Raw genomic sequence first — 5,770 nt, forward strand, 5'->3', positions numbered from 1 at the left:
AACTATAAAGCTGTTATACACAAACAGGAAGTCAGTTACAAAAAATGGCAATCGACAGCATCCACACAGCTAATATTAAAAGAACTACTCAATTTTCAGGTAAAATCAATATTGACGATTACAACACTAATGACATTTCTGATGTTGAGAAATGGAACCCTGATGGTGGAAAACGTTGATGGTGCAAACGGTTTTGCTAAAATTTCTCTTGAAGGGGCAGAGTTAAAAGTCAATTACATCACAATACTACATATTATCAACCCGTAAGAAATTATTAAAGTTACTGAAACTCTTGAACATAATATCGAACAAATTACAGACAATGAGGAAAAACATTCTTTAATACAAGAATTAGTAACTATTAACCCACATAGACAACGAAGAGGATTAATCAATATCATAGGATCGGGTATGAAATGGCTAAGTGGTACAATGGACGATAGCGACAGAGAAGAAATAGAACAATATCTGCAAACAAGAGACGAGAATAACCATGCAATATAGAAAATTCAAATCAAAATATAGAAATAAATAATGTATTTAATGTAACAATTGCAAAACTTAAAGAAGCTATAGATAAAGATAGGGAAAATTCACAAGAAAATTTAATGAAATTGCTGCAAGTGATCAACAACTAGAAAGGAAAATAATGTATCTTTATACTCTGTTAAAAATTAAAATTTTATTAGACAATGTTGAACACATACAAAACAAACCTTGTGGCTACAAAAATGAATATAATGCATAACACCAAAAAATAGTCCGTTAAAATATAGATTTATATAAAATACAAAATATGAAAGTTAGCACAGCATAATATAAAAATAATGAAATAATTTTTGTTATACAAATACCAARTGAAATAATTAATAATTAAGGTAATGCTTTAATCACGTTTAATAATTGTAAAATAGAAATAAGTGGAATAATCTTTTACAGCTATAATAACGAACTACATGAAAGTTTCACAATGCCTAGAGCTTTCTTCATTAATAATACAAAAACTCAGTTAACGTTTGATGAACTCATTGCAAACCAGATTAAAAATATAGAAAAAATTGAAGAACTTAGATTTCATAAAAAAAATCAATTACATTTGTAACGGCCTTGCTTTAACTTTTATAACAATACTCACATTTCTTTATTATTACAAAAAAGGTAAAAATAACAAAAGAGAATTTATCATAAAAACTCAGGAGAGTTTTCAGTCAAATGGGGGAAGAGTTATGTCAACTTCCCATTCTAATGAGTCGTTCAACTCGCTTCCAATAAATTGGGGCAAATGATAAACAAACAGTTTCAGTTGTTTACACAACGAAACTGCAGACCGATTAAACTTATTGATTTTCRAATTTACAAACTCAGTTCTTTGCTTGCACGCAACTTTGTGCAATAACCAAATTCATTTTGTTTTTTATACAACAACTAAATTCATTGATCACTGCAATAGTAATTCGATACTTTCATTTTTGTTTATTTTAATAATTTTGTGCAACGATTGGTTACGTTGACTTAATCGACTTTACAATAATATGTATGAGTTCAACTAACGTTGTGCTGAGTCCACAGTCGTAAATTTAAGAAATATATAAATATAAGTAATTTTTAAAGAACTTTGGTTAGTTCTTAAGCAGCAACCGAACTGTTAGTCCAGCCATTTAAGCTTAAATTAGGAAATTTAGGGCGTCAATATAGAATATTTACAGACTTACAGCTGGGTATCTCGAATTCCGAGRTGAACTTACTATAATGACTGGACTATGTAAGTTACACAATAAATACACAATAAATTAAATTTAATATTTTTTTGGCTCGTTGCGAGGTAAGCAGTCTGTTTTCTCTCCGCTGCGACACGGCACTTCCCGTGGGCCACTGGTTCGATTGCAGCTGTACGTAAGGAGTAAGAAATGCCGTCCCACAGTTCCCTAATACCGAGTTGTTGACGAGAGCTCTCAGAGAGCAGGAGTGCAAGTCGAGTATAAAATCGTTCGGCTGTATGTTGTGATTGCAGCTTCCTTGTGTTTGTTGACGTGCGGTTTTTTCTGCTCAGAGTAGGGTGCGAATCTTGACCGCAACAAGATAGTGGTCCGAGTCGATGTTAGCACCTACGAGCGTACGCACGTCTAAACATTGTAGACGTGTCTTCCGTCTATCGATCTGTTGGTGGCTTTTTGAACCGGAGGCAGCCAGGTAGCTTAATGTATTTTTTTGTGTTCGGGTCCCGAACCGAGCGCACAACCCTATGTAGGGGATGTTTCGCCTTCTCATCTTAGCTCACCCCTCAAGGGGCTTAAGTAAGAGTAAAGTGTGCATCCCAAAGGAATCGCACTCTAATCTTACGAACTAAGTGATATGAATGAATAAACCCTAGGTTTTCTCTGGAATTAGATTCAGAAGTAGAGAAGTTGGAAAAAAATCTTAACCACAACTTTCAATAAATCTACTCCGCCAACAGTTTTGAAAAAGAGAAAGTCTCACCCTTGGTGGAACAGTGAACTCAAGAATTTGAGAACACAACTAAGGAAAGCTTTCAATGAAAGTCTTAGAACCAAAATCTRGCAGCCATATAAAYATATTATGAAAAGATACAAGAAGGTAGTCAGGAAAACTAAAATCGACTCATGGCGATCTTTCTGCATATCGATAGAAAGTTGCAGAGAAACCGCTAGACTAAGCAAAATGCTATCCAAAGGTCATACTAATACCGCCTGCATTAGGGCAGTGGGGAGTGATTGGACCTCCTCGACAAAAGAGTATCTGGAGATACTAATTACAACGCACTGCCCCGAGGGTTAGCAAGCACCTTCAACGATGGTTCAAACAGAACCCCAGTTGAACGCAGCTGATTATCGAAGCCAAATAGTAGACAAAAGCAAAATCAAATATGCCATAAATAGTTTTGCACCATTTAAAGCGGCGGGTCCTTACGGGATTATGCCCATAATGCTGCAAAACCGGTAGAACCAATGGTTCAAAAGCTTGAAAATATATACAAAGCTAGCATTCAACTATCTTACATCCCAAGAAGTGTGAAAAGAAGTAAAGTTGTGTTCCTTCCGAAACCAGGTAGAAGAATATACGAGAATGCCAAGGATTTTATACCTATAAGCCGTACCTCCTTTATGCTAAAGGTACTGGAGAGGCTAATAGATCTACACGTAAGAACAATAATGGCGAAGAAGTTATCGAAGTCCCAACATGCATACATAAAGGGCCGATCACCAGAAACTGCCCTTCACGAGGTGATAAGTGTAATTGAGAAATCACTACACCACAAACAATACACCATGGCTGCCTTTCTAGACATAGAGGGCGCCTTAAATAACACGGAAGTAAAATCTATAATTAATTCTCGCCACGTGGTAGCATAGATGGCACTGTGTGCAGATGGATACTATCGATGCTTGAGAATAGGAAGATTATAGCTTCAAATTGCGCTGCAACACAAACAAGTTATGTGAGTAGAGGGACGCCTCAAGGTGGGTCCTCTCTCAGCTTTTATGGGTTGTAGCGCTGAACGAAATACTACTCCAACTAAACGGTGGAGGAGTGAAAGCAGTATCGTATGTTGRCGATATAGTGTTGTTGGTATCAGGCATGTTTTCTTCAACAGTCAGCGAGATTATGGAAAGAGCACTTCGAAGGTTAAACGTACAATAAATATAGAAAAAAGAATAAACAAAACATACATGACCTACTTTACTTGTAAGAAAATCGTCAAAGAGAATTGGGGCCTCAAACCAAGTATAATCATGTGGATATATACGACTGTGATAAGACCTATACTTACATATGGAGCTCTGGTATGATAGCCAGCGCTAAACAAACAATACAACATTTAAAAATTAAATGGAATACAAAGAGCAGCATGTGCGGGTGTTACTGGTGCAATCAGGTCACGTCCGACTGATGCGCTCAATGTGATCCTACCGATGGACATTTTTATTCACAAAACAGCGGCTATTGCGGCGATAAGAATAAAAGAATTGGGAGGCTGGAATCAGCAGAACTACGGGCATAGTGTAATGCTAAACAAGCTCACAATTAATAAATCAGACTACATTCTCCCAAAGCTGGACTTAAATAGACACTTCCAGGTGAGGATACCCTCTAGACGAGAATGGAGAAGAGGTTCAATAGGAGAGGAGGGTACCATCTCAGTCTAGGGGGAATCCTCCGCTGATCTAGGCATATCTGTCTCTATACGTCTACCGAACTGGGCTAGCATCTTCCAAGGAGAAGTACTAGGCATAGAAAAAGCCTGTGAAGTTCTATTAGAAAACCTCGGCCATTTGGGCACATTAAGTGCTAATTGAGGCCGATAGGGCTGCACTCCTACCTATCTACCTATCTTAGCTCGCCTGCAAACGGATGTTTTTAGGCTACCCAGAGGATTCTTGCTCAAAGACCCGATGTTATGAACTGCTGGAGCCATATCTAGAATAATTGTTACTGGCCACTCCCAAGTGAAYGGCGATCAGAAAACTTTCCTCCCTTGCGTGAACTTCTACACATGACTCCATCCTATCACTATCTTACTGGTGGATGTAAATATTAAAACATTTACAGTTCGATTCGGCTTTATTCCCGTCGTCGTTATCGTTTTTAAACAAATTAAGAATAGGTATACGGCATTCCTGTTTGTATTATCGACATTTATCGAAAAAAACTCGTATTCCCTGTTTTGAAACGGGTATGGCAGAGATAAAGAAATACCCAACTCTAGTGTCACTGTAAATGTGAGAACCGCTCACCTACCGAACTTTGACAGCTGACTGGGTTGGGTAGATTTTGACGTTGTTGGAATCTCTTAAACGGCCAGATTGAAATTATACCAAAAATATATGTGAACGGAGGGATTTGTAAAACAATGACAGTCAGAGAAAATGCGAAATTTAAATATATTTCATGAAACGTTTTGCAATTTGATGCATAGTAGAATTAATTTTCAATTACAAATGATTAAAAACATTTAGTAATTAACTAACAGGCTTAATTCACCTTATTAAGTAGTGAAATATCAAAAGTCATCATAAAATCATAAAAAAGGATTTAAATAGTTTCGCCATATATTAATAGTCCAATATATAATAATATATATAATAATTTGCAATCGTAATAAATGATGGGTGTTTTAATCTAAATGCCCAAAAATTCTTATTTTGAGGCGCTCTCACACTGGAATAAGTTGTTCATCCTATTATCCCTGGAGTATGGTAACGCTTTGGTAACAATTGTTCCTATCCAACTTATCACTGTTTGAGAGTGCCTGAAATTCGAATTTTTATATAATTTTCTAGTATAGCCAGTTCGGACAGAATAATAATTTTTGGAAGTTTAATTAAAACACCCAACATTTACAACTTTTAAAATTTCTATATAGTTGCCGTTTAATGTATAAATAAACTTAATAAAGGCGATTAAGGTCCTTAGGTCTGACTGTCAAAAAAAAAAAACAATGATTGTCGTTGTTTTTTTTTTTTAAATATTGACATTAACTATTCGGTCCAGTTTATTTTTAATAAATAAATAAATACTTTCATGATGAATACAAAATATTTTTTTATATATTTTTTGTTGAGATTCCGCTTTATATAAAAGTATTTTAACAAGAAAAGAAAAGAACAGTTAAAGTGAAAAAATCATAGACTTGTTCGTTTTTGTACATTTCTGGTTAGTATGCATGTTTGCTGTTACAGAGTCGCATTGTTACAGAGTCGCATTGGAAACGGACTTATTTTCAACACCCTTCCTCAATGTGATTCTGATT

General features: G+C 35.7%; 1 long non-coding RNA gene across 1 annotated transcript; it reads left to right on the plus strand.

Moving 5' to 3' along the window:
• The first annotated feature begins 8 nt into the window (after nucleotides 1–8).
• LOC108977618 lies at nucleotides 9–831 on the plus strand. The gene is made up of 3 exons (XR_001994051.1): nucleotides 9–30; nucleotides 100–263; nucleotides 320–831. It is a non-coding gene; the product is annotated as an uncharacterized LOC108977618 (long non-coding RNA).
• Nucleotides 832–5,770: the final 4,939 nt, after the last annotated feature.

The sequence above is a fragment of the Bactrocera latifrons genome, unplaced genomic scaffold, assembly GCF_001853355.1.
Source record: "Bactrocera latifrons isolate USDA-ARS-PBARC rearing strain unplaced genomic scaffold, ASM185335v1 scaffold_925, whole genome shotgun sequence".
NCBI classification, from domain to species: domain Eukaryota; kingdom Metazoa; phylum Arthropoda; class Insecta; order Diptera; family Tephritidae; genus Bactrocera; species Bactrocera latifrons.